At 44.0% G+C, this 15,289-nt stretch overlaps 1 long non-coding RNA gene across 1 annotated transcript in view; it reads right to left on the reverse strand.

Annotated features, from left to right (window-relative positions):
- Window positions 1-329: 329 nt before the first annotated feature.
- The window catches only part of LOC118548961 (uncharacterized), a 142,500-nt gene continuing 127,540 nt past the window's right edge, over window positions 330-15,289 (reverse strand). Inside the window, exons 3-5 of the long non-coding RNA XR_013442782.1 lie at window positions 8,004-8,186; window positions 2,076-2,283; window positions 330-1,490 (exon numbers count right to left, since the gene is read on the reverse strand). This is a non-coding gene — a long non-coding RNA (uncharacterized LOC118548961). The remainder of the gene's footprint in view (window positions 1,491-2,075; window positions 2,284-8,003; window positions 8,187-15,289) is intronic.

Here is a 15,289-nt window from a genome sequence, read left to right on the forward strand (position 1 = left end):
GAACAGGCCTAGAGATCGATGTCAAAATGTCTCCTATGTTCCACACAGGGAAAACAAACACACAGAAAATATTTTAAAAACAAAACAAAAAAAACAAATGGAACCAGAATTTTATAAGCCTAAAAACATCTTTGAGAGGAAAAGAAGATGGGCCCTATAGTGGTTTTTCTCTTTCCTTTTTTCCTAGAATATGATGAGACTGTTCGTAGATTTATAAAGCTTATTCATGAAGTCAGTATTTCTCAAACATGAGTAATGAAGCAAGCCTTTAAAGGAAAAAAAATACGTAAATCATCAGCATTGACTTAAATCATTTTAATTACGTTTCTTTAAGATGAATGAAGTGTAAATGCCTTGTGCTCATAGATTTATGCAAATCTAAAACTAAATCAAGTTTATAAATTAAAGGCAAACTAAGTTACAAAACCAACAAAGAGTTATCAACATTAATTTAGAGTAATGAATGATGTTATTGGCTGCTGCTAAATTGCCCATGTTTGGTTTGCTAGCGGACTATGCACCGATGTGTTTCATTTCACTTGTTGCAAAGTTGGATCATTACTGCTATCATCTTCTTTGATTATCTTTTTTAAAAATAAGCTTCCTTATTTGGATGGATCCATTATTCACTCAATGGATTCATTATCATAAAGGCCAATTACCACACTTCAAAATACAACATTGAAATTAAAATATACTATTTAACAAAAAAAATTCTTTGTTTTTCACTACTGCATTTACAATCTAGCCATTGCTCATTTGTGTATACAAAAATAAGATTTCATAAATAGCCAATGATTTTGTAAATAAGTACTAATGGCCAGCTCTGGGGTCTTTATAGTTTCATATGCCAATGATATGGACCATTCCATTCTCCCACTACCTTTCTCTATGGAATGACTCCAAAAACCTTAGCATGTATGTTGTATTGTAATTTGGCTTTTCTTGTTATTAATATGACCAGATGTTCAATGCAAATGTCCCTATGAAATCGCATGGAGTACTGGAGTACTTCAATAAAAGGAGGTAGTCTGGGAGTTCTAGAATGTGCTCAGATTACTTTAAGATTATCATGAATATGAAAACCCCCAAAAGTTTAATCCTATAGATTTTGCAGACTCAGGAAATATGTCAGAAGGGTCCAGGCTGAGAAATGGTGCATACATTAATAATGGGGTCAGAAGGAAGAATGAGTCTAAAATGTTTTATATTATCAGGAACAATCAACCCAATGTGAATATAGCCGGACTAATGCATGCCACAGAGACACAGCATGGGACATCTATTCAGTTTAGAAAGAATGTGGGGGCGCCTGGGTGGCTCAGTCGTTAAGCATCTGCCTTCGGCTCAGGTCGTGATCTCGGGGTCCTGGGATCGAGCCCCGCATAGGGCTCCCTGCTCCGCGGGAAGCCTGCTTCTCCCTCTCCCACTCCCCCTGCTGGTGTTCCCTCTCTCGCTGTGTCTCTCTCTGCCAAATAAATAAATAAAATCTTAAAAAAAAAAAAGAAAAAGAAAAGAAAGAATGTGAATAAGGAAGTTTGAAAAATGCAATAGGTAATAATAATGATGATTAACACTTATAAGTGTCCAGAGTATCAGGCATTGTGTCAAGTAATTATTAACGATGATTAAAAAAAGAATGCAGTTCACTTATTAGCTACCACAGGCATATGTAATAGAAAAACACAGTTCCAACTAGGTCACTTTTTAAAAGAGAAAGCAGGAGGGCAATTTCTTTCTAACTTAACAATGTCAGGTCTAGCAATCTAAACAAAATCTCTCAAGAGAAATTTCCTGCACAATTTCTGGAGACCCAGAATCTCTTCCTGAGACTTGAATACCAATACCCGTCTCAAACAGAGCGTCAGTGATAGAGGATATCCACAGATGGCTGCCAACCGCTCCTTCCCTCCTTGTCCATGCAGGCTGCCCCTCAAATCAAGAGGTGAAATCGGATTCCCCTTCCCCTGAATACAGGCTGGCGTCAGTGGTTTGCTTAACCAGTAAAATACAGCAGAAGTAACATTTGGGTGCTTGGAAAGCTAGGTCCTAAGAATGGAACGTGGAACTTGTACCTGGCTCTTCTGGACTGCAGCCATGTGGGACATTCCCTCTTGGGCCCCAGCTGTGACAAGGCTGCTGTAAGAAGGCTAAGCAGCGTGTGTGGGCACTGCCATGGACAGCGCCAACATCCATGGCCAGCCACACGGCGGGAGCCCCAGATGCCTCCCTGCAACTTCCAGAGAAAAACAGCCAAGAGTTTCCCAGCTCAGCCCAGGCAACCTATGGAAACAAGGAAAATAATAATTGTAGTTTGCAGTCACTGTCTTGGGGTGGTTTGTTATGCAGCAATAGGTCAATAGACTAGTATCCCAAACCAAATCTTTCGTTTCCCTTTCACAAAACCCACTCTGCCTTTGTGTGTCCCATCACAGGAAAAACTTCCATTTAGTTAGGTAAAATATCTTGAAGTCATCCTCAAGCTTCTTTTTCTCTCAAATGCTACCTCCAATCCACTGGCAAATCCTGTTGGCTCAATATCTAAATCGTATCCCAAATTTCCTCACTTATAATTTCTTCTGCCCTTCCCATCCTTATCCAAAGCTACCATGACCTCTTAGCAGGGCTCCTGCAGTAGCTGCTGAGCTGGACTCCCTGCTCCCACCTTTGCCTCCAGGGTTTCTTCTCCACATGACAGGCAACCAGAGTCCTCCTTTAAAAATGGGAATCAGGGCACCTGGGTGGCTCAATTGGTTAAGCGTCTGCCTTCGGCTCAGGTCATGATCCTGGAGTCCCAGGATGAACTCCCTAATCAGGCTCCCTGCTCAGCGGGGAGTCTGCTTCTCCCTCTGACCCTTCCTCCCCTCGTGCTCTCTCTCTCAAATAAATAAAAAATCTTAAAAAAAAAAAAAAAAAGGAAATCACTCCTCTGCTCACAATCCTCTCATCACATGTAGAGTAAACCCAAAGTCCTGGCCATGGCCCAGAAGGTACTCCGGCATCTGGCTCCCATTTCTTTGCTGACCTCATTACTTACTCCCCTCCCCTTTGCATACTCTTCAGCCAGACAGGCCCTCTTGCTGTTTCTTGAACATGCCAATCACACCTGTAGTTCACGTACTTTACACTCTCTCTTCCCTTACCCTAGAATACTCTTCCTTGAGATAGTACTATGATCCCTTGATTCACATCTCTGCGCATATTGCTTCTGCTCCAGGAGGCCCTTCTCTGACCACCCTCACTAAAATAGCAATGCTTGACTTTCTGCATCTCCATACGCTGCTTTAGTCTTCTTTATATTTCCATCACCACCCTTTGCTCTGGATATCCTTGTTTCCTGCCTATTTTGCTCCTACATTTCAATGGAACCCCATGAGGACAAGGATATTGTCTGTTTTGTTTACTGATATATCACCAGTGCCTAGAAGAATGCCTGGCACATAGTAGGCCCTCAACAAATATTTGTTGGATGAATGAATGATCCCTAGACCTGTTTCCCAGAGTGTCAATAAGTACTTACACGCATCCGCCTTCCTGACATTTAAGTTAATGTTTTCCATATGTCTTTCAGCTCTGAACCTCAAGACACATGACTTTCCCAGGCTGAAATGGGATGGAGAGGACACGTCATCCCCATGTATTCCACCTTACTAATATTTGGCCTCCTTACTGTCTGGGTTTTAGGAATTCTCAGTATGTGACCACAAATCCTTCTCCCAATCCTAACTTCTCGGAGCTCAGGTTCACACTAGACTTTGTTTAGGAGCCCACACAAGTTCAGATGGCTGGCCTTGGTCATTCATCTATTTAATTAATGTGGCTAGATCCCCTACTCTGTCCCAGGCCCTGTAAAAAGTACTGGTGATACAGTAGGGAATAAGACTGGGCTCCACCTACTCAAGGCTGGCACTTTGAAAGATGGCTGAGAGACAAGGCAGATGGGGAGTAATGGCGAAAAGTGTCAAAGAAACTGCCCATAACTACAAGCTCTGGGTGTGAAAGGGGGCTCACAGCTCTCCTGGTTCAGTACCCCAGAGCTCTCCTGGATCCTCAAAGGTCCTTCAGCCTTCCGTCAACTTGAGACTAGACCAGATTCCTGGTGTAACTGCCCTTTGTAGATAATAAAACCTCCCATTTGTACAGTAGTCTGGGGGGAATGATACCAGCCAACATTTGTTGGTGTCAATCAGGTGCCCAGCACCACGGAGGGGACACAACTGTCTCATTCTCACAATACACTTGGGAGGTGAGGTTACTGTCTCTATTTTATAGTTAAAAAATCAGAAGCTCACAGAGGTTTGATAATTTGGCATACAACTAATAGAGAGCAGACAGAACTCAAATCTGCTTGACACTAAACTTACGCTTTTTCCTTAACACCACATCGCTGCCTATTAAAAATTAAGATAAAATGCCCTGGTGTCAATATCTTTAAAAGTTCATGTCTGTTATCTCTTTTTGTCATTATATATCCTTCTGAGTCAACAAAGTCAAGTGTGGCTATGCCATTTTACAGAAGAAAAAATTCAGTCCCATTAGGGAAGCATAATGGAAGTCACTTAAGACTACCAGGCAGGTTTGTGTAGTCAAAGGTATTTCCCACATTGGCTGCCACTGAATCCAACATTCTCCCATAAAAGATTTCTTTCTTTGGCTAGTGATATGTTTAGGTTTCTAACTGCTTCTTATTAAAATATGAGTACCCTTAAGAGGGTTTATAACCCAAGCAAATTGGCAGGTACCATCTCCTCAGGCTCTGTCTGGGAATTGGCAAAGAGGATTATTGCTTTCAAAGTAAGGCATCCATGGGAAGAGTTCCAGGCACAGACTCCTTCTTCAGAAAACCACTTCGATTGGGCTCGAACTGGAGCTACTACTTGACTGGCAGCGGCCACATGGCTACATTAGCAAGTGAGCCAGCCAGACCCAGACCTCCTGGCTCCCTGCCTCTGCCTTGGGCTCACTCTAGTCTGAACCCATCACCCTACACTTGTGGGGGGACCCATGCAGTGCCTGAGGCCTTACAGCTAACCAGGACAGACCCAGAGAAATAGCAGGAGAGCTTTCAAACTCTATCTAATGCCAAGATTCATGCTCTTTTGAAGTTTGTTTCCTTACTCTGTAAATAGCTGGACTTTAAGGGTGTGTTACTGGGATAGAATCCTTTGCAGCAAACAGGAGAACCACCAATAGAACCTACTTAGGTGTCCTGGCTCAAACTCAGAAGCACCACTCAGGGATGTGTTCCAAATCCTTGGGAGAGACACATGCGTGGCTCGGGAGGTCCCGTCTCAGTAGTGTCCTCTAGATGACATTGGCTGCTACCAGCACCCTCGCCGAGTGCCACATAACCAAGATCGCTTTGCCCACTCATCACGAGGGCCCGGGGAAACACTGCGGCAAAGCCAAATAGCTGTAACTCTCCGGTCCTTTCAAAGCATTTCTAAAGCCCAGACGGCAGTGTATGATCTGTATTTACCCAGCAAAACAGTGAAGGCAAAAACCACAGTTGTGAAGGTTTTCAGCAGTTGGGACTGTCAGAAGAGCAAGAAGCATGACTAAACATATCCAGACAGTTTCCCTGCACTGTTAGGCAGGGCTCATTTTTTTGCTTGGTTTTGTTTTTGTTTTTTGAAATCCCAGCACCTTCAAAAAGTAGTCATATTGAAAAAAAATAACCACTAGAATAATAAACATCCCTTTTGCATCATGAATTGTTATGGAAAACTTTCCTATATTTATTTTCTTGATAATTCCTAAACTCCTGCACAACACACAGCTAATAGGATTTTCAGCTGGTGGGATCTATTGTGAAGATTCGGAGATGTGGGTCGCCAGCTCACATAAGAAAGTAGATGCCATTTCCCACAACCATTCAAGTCCTCTTTATACTTCGTACATGTTTTAGCTAATCAGCCTCTCTAACTAAACTCTAGTCGGTCATTTTCTTTTTCAAAAAGAATGCAAATCATTTGAAGTACCTCAGGGACGAACTGCAGAGGACAGCATCCAACATAAACGCTCAGTGTGCCAAGTGAGCCCTATCCCTGCCAACTGCCTGTTTAAGATCATGTTGTAGTGAAAATTCCAGTCTGATCATCTCTCGCCACACCTAACCCGGAAAACTGTAGACATGTCAGGATGACATTAAGTCCAAGTTTCCTGTTTCATTTTTATTGTACGTAGGTAAATCAATCAATAATGCACCGTTTCCTATGCCAGAAGTTCCTAGTCATTTCAATGTTTAATGGCACATTCAGTGCAAAACCACACAGCATCTGTGTTATCTACTCTCTGTTTGCTTCCAGCCTTCACCATTTTGAAATTACCTGGTGCTTATTTTCCACTTCTGTTCTGTATGGGCTGCATTTTCATTCTTCACTCTTATCTTCTCCTTGTGTTCTTTTTGGCTCATCTTTGAAATGTCGGTCTTGGTCCACTGACATGAAAGTTTTTTTTTTTTAAAGTAAATTTGTTGTCATTTCTTTCAAGCTGTACAAGTAATAGATGTTATTTATAAAAAAAAAATACTAACTTTTTACCAATAAAAAATTAGCTTTGGTCTTCAATCTAATAAATTAATCAGAAAAGAAAACCTCATCAGGCCTTCTGAAAATGCCTTTTATTTTATTTTTTTTAGAGAGAGCAGGAGGCAGGGGAGAGGGAGAGAGAGAATCTTAAGCAGACTCGACACCTGGCACCAGAGCCTGAAGCGGGGCTCGATCTCACAACCCTGAGATCATGACCTGAGCCGAAACCAAGAGCGGATGCTTAACCAACCCAGCCACCCAGGCGCCCCTGTAAATGCCTTTCTTAAATAAAATATACCCCTGTTAGAATAGTAATGCAGCAGTTCTCAAACGTGAGCACACACAAAATGACCTGGAAGGCTTGTAAAGATGTAAATTGCCGGGCCCACCCATAGAGCTCGTGGGCCCTGAGGTGGGGCATTTCCGACAAGTGGCCAAGTGAAGTTGATGCTTCTGGTTGGGGGACCACACTGTGAGAACCATTGGTGTAATATTGGAGCCCCCCAAAAGTCATTTATGACTTATTTAAAGCTCTAGTGGTTGTAATTTACAAAATCCTACTCGGACTGGCCTGAATGCAGGAGGGAGTTTATTGGAGCGGCTGGGATAGACTCCAAGATGAAGTAGAGCAATCAGGCCAGAGCAGGCGGATTGCGGCACACAGCAGGAGACAGGGGATCTCCTCAGTCTCTGTCTCATCTCTCTCCAATCTAAGCTCAAAGTTGCTCTGTTCAAATAATCAAGGGAGAGATCTGAGAGGCCACTAGCCAGTTGAAGTGACTCCCCTAGGGTCAGAGTTCAGCCCTGATTAAGTCAGCTCAGGCCACAGGGGCAGAGTCTCTTAATCCAAATATGGTGCCACGAGGAAGATATGGCTTTCAGAGAAGGCTGGCTTGGCAGAAACCATAAATGGCATCTACTGCATCATCTGAACTCTCATGGTCAAAAGAGACAACTGTGGTTTGGGGAAAGTAAAATACTTGCCAAGGAGCCTGCATCTAATAAATGGCAAAGCTGAAGCCAGTCTTATTTGGGTGGTGGGGGGCGGGGGGCGGGGGGGCGATGCAACATGGTTCATGGATTCAAAGCTAGTCTGGAAGTGGAAAATAGAGATTTGCTTCTTAGCCAATGGTGGGCTGGAGCTTCTGGAAGCCGCTCCAGAGATCTGAGAGTTAAATATTCAGGAATTCTGCGAGCAGGTCAACTGCTGGTAGCCGGAAACCTGCAGTAGTTGCAGTATTTACACCGAGAAAATTGGCTAACATTACAAATCAGCCCTCCCCCTTATTTTTTAGTTCCAAAGAGCCTGTTTACTAGCACCCCACTGGCTAGCTCCATGTGGGGAGAATTTACAATCAATATAGACACCATATTTCATATAAGTAACGCAACCCGAATTTGCAGTTTTCCCAACAGTTGCCGTACTAAACCCTCCGTTAGTTGATTGCCCTGGGGCTGGCAGCTAGCACTCACTTTGTGTATCCAGTCCCTCAAACTTCTCTCCTACCAGGGCGAGCACTCTTTCTTGCTGCTACTCGTGCAGAAAACAAGCCCACTGTCTCAATGACCACGTGCCCTTCTTGTTCCCAGATTCAAAGCTGGCTCTGCCCCACCCGCTGAATGGCAGAACTTCAGTATTACAAGAGTAAGACAAGCCTGAGCGAGTGCATATAAAACCAAGAGAAGTAAGTGTCTTTAAGAGATTGGCGTTTAAAAAAAACAAAAACAAAACACCAAAACCTAATAAGGCAGCCAATAAACAGTTGCCCTCAGGGATACTGGCTTACTGTGCGATGATTTAAAGAAGGAAACTCTTGTGCAAATTGCCCCAGACGTCTTTCTCCAGGCTCCCGTTATGTGGCTTGGCTGCTCACTCCCTCATTCCCATCAGTGGACAAAGGCTGGGAGAAAGAGGAACCTCCATGACTGTGATTCCCCGGTCCCCTGGCCTCGACCACCTGTCATCGAGCCCACTGACGCACCTCCCCTGTCACGCTGGCAGCACTCCACACAGCCTCCTGTCCCACATTTCTTAAGAGGCACAAACTGCATGTGCTGCACTGACCACAAGTCAGCACTGGGGGGCTGCGTGGGGTGGGGGCGGGGCAGAGTGTTTCCATCTAGGGCTTCCTGGGCCAGAGCGCCTAAAACAACACAAAGCAACACTCCCGCCTGCCCAGCCTGCCCGAGGGATTTTGCGGGGAGCTGTTGCCATCGTGCTGCTACTGCAGTGTGATTTCCTGGAACATAATGTCGTCAGGAGGCCTCCCATGCGTCTTCTCCTACAGCAGGCCGGGACTTAACCAGTGCGCTCCTGTAAAATGCTAAACACATGTGAGGGTGCCAAGATAAATTAGGTCCTGGCACTGACGTCTACGGAGAGAGAAGCGTTTTACAAAGCGTAATGCTCTATCTCCTCCTTCCCTTCTCCTTTCTTCTTCCTCCTTGTCTCCCTCACTCAAAATCTGTCCTCTACCCCATTTTATAGTCATTGAACTTCCCCTGTGAACTTCCACCAACGTACTAGACTAGGTACTTTGAGAAACACAAAAATGTGTGTTGAGGTGAAAAGCATTTGGTGCGTGGATCCAGCCACTTCCCTCCCCAAGACCGACCCCTGCTTCATCTTATTCGTGGTTTCCTCAACAGCCTTGAGCACACTATTCTTAGTGACAGTGGGCGAAACCTGCTCCCTGCCCCTGCAGACTCCTGGGGGAGGCAGATACTTGGAAAACTAATGAGAGACCGGAAAAATACCTGCTCCACAGTGGTACATACGAAGGGCTAAGATCAGTGCATCTAGTTCTCTGAATCACCAAGCGCTTTCCCGGGGTTAGTGCATCATGTAATGTCATCTTCACAGCAGCCTTATGAACTAAGCAGGGGAACAACGTTGTTCATATTTTGGTCTACTTGTCCCTCCTGGACTGGGAGCTCCCTGAGGGAGGGACCTTATTATAGAGTCAGAGAATCTCATAATTGAAGAAACTACGGAAGAAAGACATGCAGCCTAGCACTTTCCCTACACCAACAAGGAGACTGAGTAGGAAGGCAGGGAATTGGATTTGGCCACCTGGGTTCTGCCCCAGCTCTCAGCCATTTGCTACATACATTATTTCGCATATGACCTCTTTATGCCTTGATATTCTCGTCTGTAAAATGAAATCAACACTATGTTATTGTGTTGTTATAAATATTAAATGAGGTAAGGATGTGAAAACACTTGGTGAAATACTAAACACTATTACAAATATGAGCTCTTTGTTCCTATCTCTCTTAAAGCCTGTCTAATTCTGTTACTCCTGATTGAACATGTGGTTGTGTGGGGACCAGATGTAGGCTCTCTGGAAGCAGGAGACAAGTTGTACTGATGTGTGTATCACCAGCACTGAGTACGGTGGCTGCTAAAATGTTGTTTTAAACATAATTTTTGGATAATAATTACTGGTTGGGTGGATAAAACATAAATACAGCTCGCCCAAGGGCAGTTCTGAATGTCTCCAGAGCTATTCCAGGGCTATCGTGAACATGCCCTCTGAGGAATTTCTCTTCCACCTCCATTCAGTCCCTATGATATGACTGCGTCAAGGCAAGTTGGTCACGGTGTCCCCATTACAGCAAAAAGATCACCCGTGTTTCTCACTGTATCATTAGGCAGGGTTAGAGTCAAGGCTTGCCACTCAGATTTCACTCTGGAGAGGGCACTTCTCATTTTCCTTTTATAGGCTGATGTCCTGTGGGCAGGGCTGCGGATATGGACTGGCAGTCATGGGGGAGTGCTGGGATCTTCAAGATTCAACAGAGCCACTGGGATGTCTTGGCCACAGGTTGTCGATCCACTGTTGGGCATATATCCCCACACACATCCAGAGACACATTCTGCTGGCAATTCCAGCTGCTCCTATGAAACTCCCTGGAAATAATGTGTTCATCCTCATCAGCTATTTGATTAATTCAAGGCTGTTTGTCCGTGAAGCACCTGCTCTATCCTGTGCTTGAAATACTGATGTAGGAGTTGCTCTCAGAGGTGGGAGTTGAAGCCATGAGAGTGAATGACTTCAGGGAGGGTGTGTGAGTAGACTGGAGTGTTGGAGGATACTCACAGTTGGTAAGCGGGGCAAGGAAGAGGAACCAGAAAAGGGAAGAGAGAGAATGTGAGAGAAGGAGAATGAGAGACTGACACGGGAAAATGACATGTCATAGAAGCTGAGAGAGAAAGAGGTGACATAATAGTGTCATATCCAGTGGAATCATCAAAAGGAACTCTGATGAAAGACCACGAGATGTGGCAATAAAGAGGTCATTAGTAAAATGGAGGAGGAAAGGTTCAGCTGTGTGGTGAGTCAAAAGGAGCAAGAGAGGGAAGATGTAGCTGCCCAGGAAAGTGACATGTGGTGGCAGTTCACATATTCAAGGATTTGACAGGAGAGAATTGTTAACTTATCGTGAGAAGAGGTATCAGGATCAAGTGAAGATCTTGTCAATTTGGGCAAATCTCAGATGCCTGGTATTAGGAGAGAAAGAGTTAGAAGGAAGGTGGGAAATAATAAATATACATATCTACCCCCAATTCCTGGCACAGAGCTCCGAAAGTCTTTGTGATTTCCTAAGTAATAAGAACATGGAGAATATCTTTTGTTCTAACATTTGGTCTTTGCCTGATTTCTGACACAGAGCTCCTAAATCCCTTGGAATTTCCAAAATCCCTTGGAATGTCTTTTGTTCTAATGAGGCAGCTCTGGGTGGGCTCCCAATCACTTCAGGATGAGGGCTGGTCACCAGAAAGAGAAGATTATGTTAGAAACTTGGAACTTTCCACCTCATTTCCCACCCTTCAAGATGGGGAGAGGGACTGGAGACTAAGTTAATGATCAATCAGACTATGTCATGAATCCTCCAAAAATATCCCAGAAGTACTGGATTTGGAAGCTTCTGGTTTGGTGAACATATGCAGGTGCTGGGAGAGCAGGGTGCCTGGAGTGGGCATGGAAGCTCTGTGCCCTTTCCCACACATCTTGCCTTATGTATCTCTTCATCTGGATTTTCATCTATATCCTTTACAATAAACCGGTAAATATAAGTGTCTCCCTGAATTCTGTGATCCATCTAGCAAATTAGTTAGTGAACCTAATTAGGGGGTTGTGGGAATCCCAATTTACAGAGGTACAGTTGACAACCTAGGACTTGTGATTGGCATCGAAAGTGGGGGCAGTCTTGTGGGATTGAGCCCTTAATTTGTGGGATCTGAGGTTAACTCTGGGTAGACCGTGTCAGAATTGAATTGTACGGTACCCAGCTGGTGTTGCAGAGAATTGATTGATGTGGAAAACCCACACATCTGATGCTGGAAGTACTGTGATTGTGTGGGTAAAGGAAAACATAGAAGTGGCTTCCCTAGACAGAGTGGAAGGTTCCAAAGGAGAAAATGACTGGAGGAATCAGTATTTACAGGAAAGGATGGGCTTCATATGATGAAAGTCAGAAACCTCTTCCTTCTAGCCTAAACGTGTAAAATGAGGGTGCAGATAAAGGGCCAGTGAAGTTACATTATCAAGAGCCAACTTCTCCAAAAGACCACAGGAAAACCTGTTAATCAAGCAAGGAAGAATATTTATAGGGTTTGTGGATCTGGGTTCGAGTGGGGTCTTTGAAGGGGAGATCTGATTAGGACTAAACAAAATTCATGACATGATAGTTAATACTGGTGAACCCAGGAGGTGAAGGTCAAGTCTTGGATAAGCAAACAGTTGTTTGACAAGTGAACTGTTTGCCAAAGTAAATAATCTATTGTCCTGAGCAGAGAGATGTTTGACCAGATGAGCAAACTATTTGCCCAGACAAAAGCAAACAGGGTTATTTATTGGTTTACAGCTTTTATTTCCTAGACAAGAAATTCCTGGAGAGACTAGCTGTCACACTGACAGAGATGGTCTTAGGCTCAGTCCTGACATTTAAGCTTTGTTCATGCAGGTGCTCTTGATGCCTAACGCTGAGGGTCTCCTTAAGCGTAAGCATAAATCAGAAACACTATGACACTGGTTTCAAACTTTGTTGAACATTGAAATCATCTGAAGATCTTCAAAAAAGTACTCACGACTGATGCCCAGCCCCCCAAAATTCTAATTTAGTTGGTATGGGATGCAACCTGAGCATCAGGACTTTTAAATGTCCCCCACCCCTAGGTGATTCTAAATGAAAGGTTTGGGAACCACTTCATTAGAATTACAGGAGACAGTAGGGATAAAATCACCATTTGGGTGATGTTTGGGGGCTAAAAAGAAGAAGAAGGAGGAGGAGGAGGAGGAAGAAAGAAGAAGAAGAAGAAGAAGGAAGAAGAAGAAGAAGAAGAAGAAGAAGAAGAAGAAGAAGAAGAAGAAGAAGAAGAAGAAGAAAGAAGAAGAAGAAGAAGGAGGAGGAGGAGGAGGAGGAGGAGGAGGAGAAGAAGAAGAAGAAGAAGAAGGAGGAGGAGGAGGAGGAGAAGATGATGATGATTGGTAAGCTATATAGCATATGGCAGGCTGAAATCAGACAGCAGGATTCCAGAATAGGCCTGGTCTGTAGCATCCACCATAGAAGGCCACAGCAGCTCAGGTGTGGCAGCCTCAATGGGAGGCCAGACGGAAGGGACTGAGGCGTTGAGCAAGTTCTCTGTGGTGATCAGAGTGGGGAATGTGGACTTGAGTGAGGGGAAGAGCAGGCAGCTGAGAGCGGTGAGCAGAGAGAGAGAAGTCTGAGGTATGGGCTTTTCAGAAGTGGGGGATCCCTCAAGGGGCTTTAGAAGGAGAAGGCCCAGGACGTGAGGGTGCTGCTTCTCTGTGATGTGAAATGAAGGTGGAGGCCTGAGGCCTCATGGAGGAGAAGGAGAACCACATGCAGTGATGGATGGTGATGGGGCGGCCGGCGTGGGGAGAAGAAAGAACACTGAAGGTGTGTGCTGGTGACTGCGAGCAGACAGGAGGCCACACGATCATTGATTCGAAGAGGACAGTGTGGACAGATGACGTGGAGTTCAAAAGATGAAACAGGAAGAGAGCTGTGTTTCGACAGCCTAGAAATGGCCCTGGGGAATGAGGAAGTCCTGCCCAAGCCCCTTCACCACTGAGAACGGGTCTGGGAGGAGGTGAGGTCTGCCCAGGAAAGGCAGCAGGGGAGACCCGGGAGACTGACAGCCAGGGTAACCACTGGACCAAGAGAGGGCGAGAGGGAGGGAAGGGGTGAGCTGTTGGTTGGAGTAACAGTGGTCTTGTCTCTGCAAAGCAGGAGTTTCAGAGAGCACAAAGCGCATGGGAGGCGGTGGGAAGGGCGGGCTGGTGGGGAGGCGTGCGTGAAGTTGGGAGGAGAACCAGGAGATAGTGAGGTGAGAGCAGAGAATCAGAATGTTGGCTGGGGAGAGAAAGGAGCAGGCACAGCACAGCGCTGGGCTGACTAACAAATGCCTTTGCTTCAGGCCAGGAGGTCAATGAACTGAGGGAAGACTGAGGCAGCAGCCAGGATATCTTTTCTAGATATATTTTCATCTCTTAAAAAACTACTCAATTTTTTATAGGCTGCACATTCAATGGTTTAAAATACCAAGAAGGGTATTAAAAGGGATACAGTCAAAAACCTCCCTTACACTTCTGTCCCTTAGTCCAGCCCCGACCTCTCTAGCAGCTAACCATTATTATTAGTTTCTCATGCAGCATTCACAGAATAAAGGTTGTGTATACATATGTAAGCATATATGAGTACACACTCCCCCTTCTATTAACACACTAATGGCATATTATCGGGGTACCTACTGTTGCACAACTCTGGGAGGGGCGATGCTTACATAGAATTCAGTGTGAATAGTGCTCCAAGGCTGTTCAACATGGAAGAATCGCACAATATGTAGAGTCATTTTACTTAACAGTAAGTCTTGGATGTATTTCCACATCAGTACCTAAGATCTGTATCCTCTTTTAAAAAAATTTTTTTAATAGCCACTGCTATGCCTTGGTATGGATGTACCATAGTTTCTCAAATATCCTACAATAATCATTTTGGTCATTCCCAATTATATACTTCATAAACAGTGCCGAGTATTTCATTTTGCACATGTCCAAGTACATAAAATGAATGACTCAAAGTGTAGTTACTGGTCAAAGGCTTTTTGCTAGGAGTACATAGGCAAATGTTTTCTGTAAAGAGCCAGATAGTAAATATTTTAGGTCTTTCAGGCCATATGGTCTCTATCTCAATCTCATTTCTGCAATTGTTGTATGAAAGCAGCCATAGACAATATATAAATAAATGAGCATGGCTGTGTTCCAATAAAACTTTATTTAGGGACACTGAAATTTGAATTTCATATCATGTTCATGTGTTATGAAATATTATTCTTATGTTGATTTTTGTTTCACCATTTAAAATTGTATAAATCATTTTTAACTTGTGGGCTATCCAAAACCAGACAGCAGCCCATGGGCTACAGCTTTCCAGCCTCTTGTTTATGCAGTAGAAATTTTGATTAAGTATTACCAAACTGACCTTCCTATAGGTTATCACTTCATACTTCCACTAGCAATGCGTAAGTTGCTATTTCCCTGCAGCCTTGCCAACAGAGTGTATTAGTGAGCTTTTGAAATTTTTGTCAAACAAATGGGTGAAAGCACTATCTCAGAATAGTTTTAATTTAATTTGTGTTTCTCTGACAATGAACATATCTTCATATATTTAAAAGACATTTGCTTTTCTGTCAATCATCAGTTTATATCTTTTATTGCAAAAAAAAGTTT

The sequence above is a fragment of the Halichoerus grypus genome, chromosome 12 (assembly GCF_964656455.1).
Source record: "Halichoerus grypus chromosome 12, mHalGry1.hap1.1, whole genome shotgun sequence".
NCBI classification, from domain to species: Eukaryota; Metazoa; Chordata; class Mammalia; order Carnivora; family Phocidae; genus Halichoerus; species Halichoerus grypus.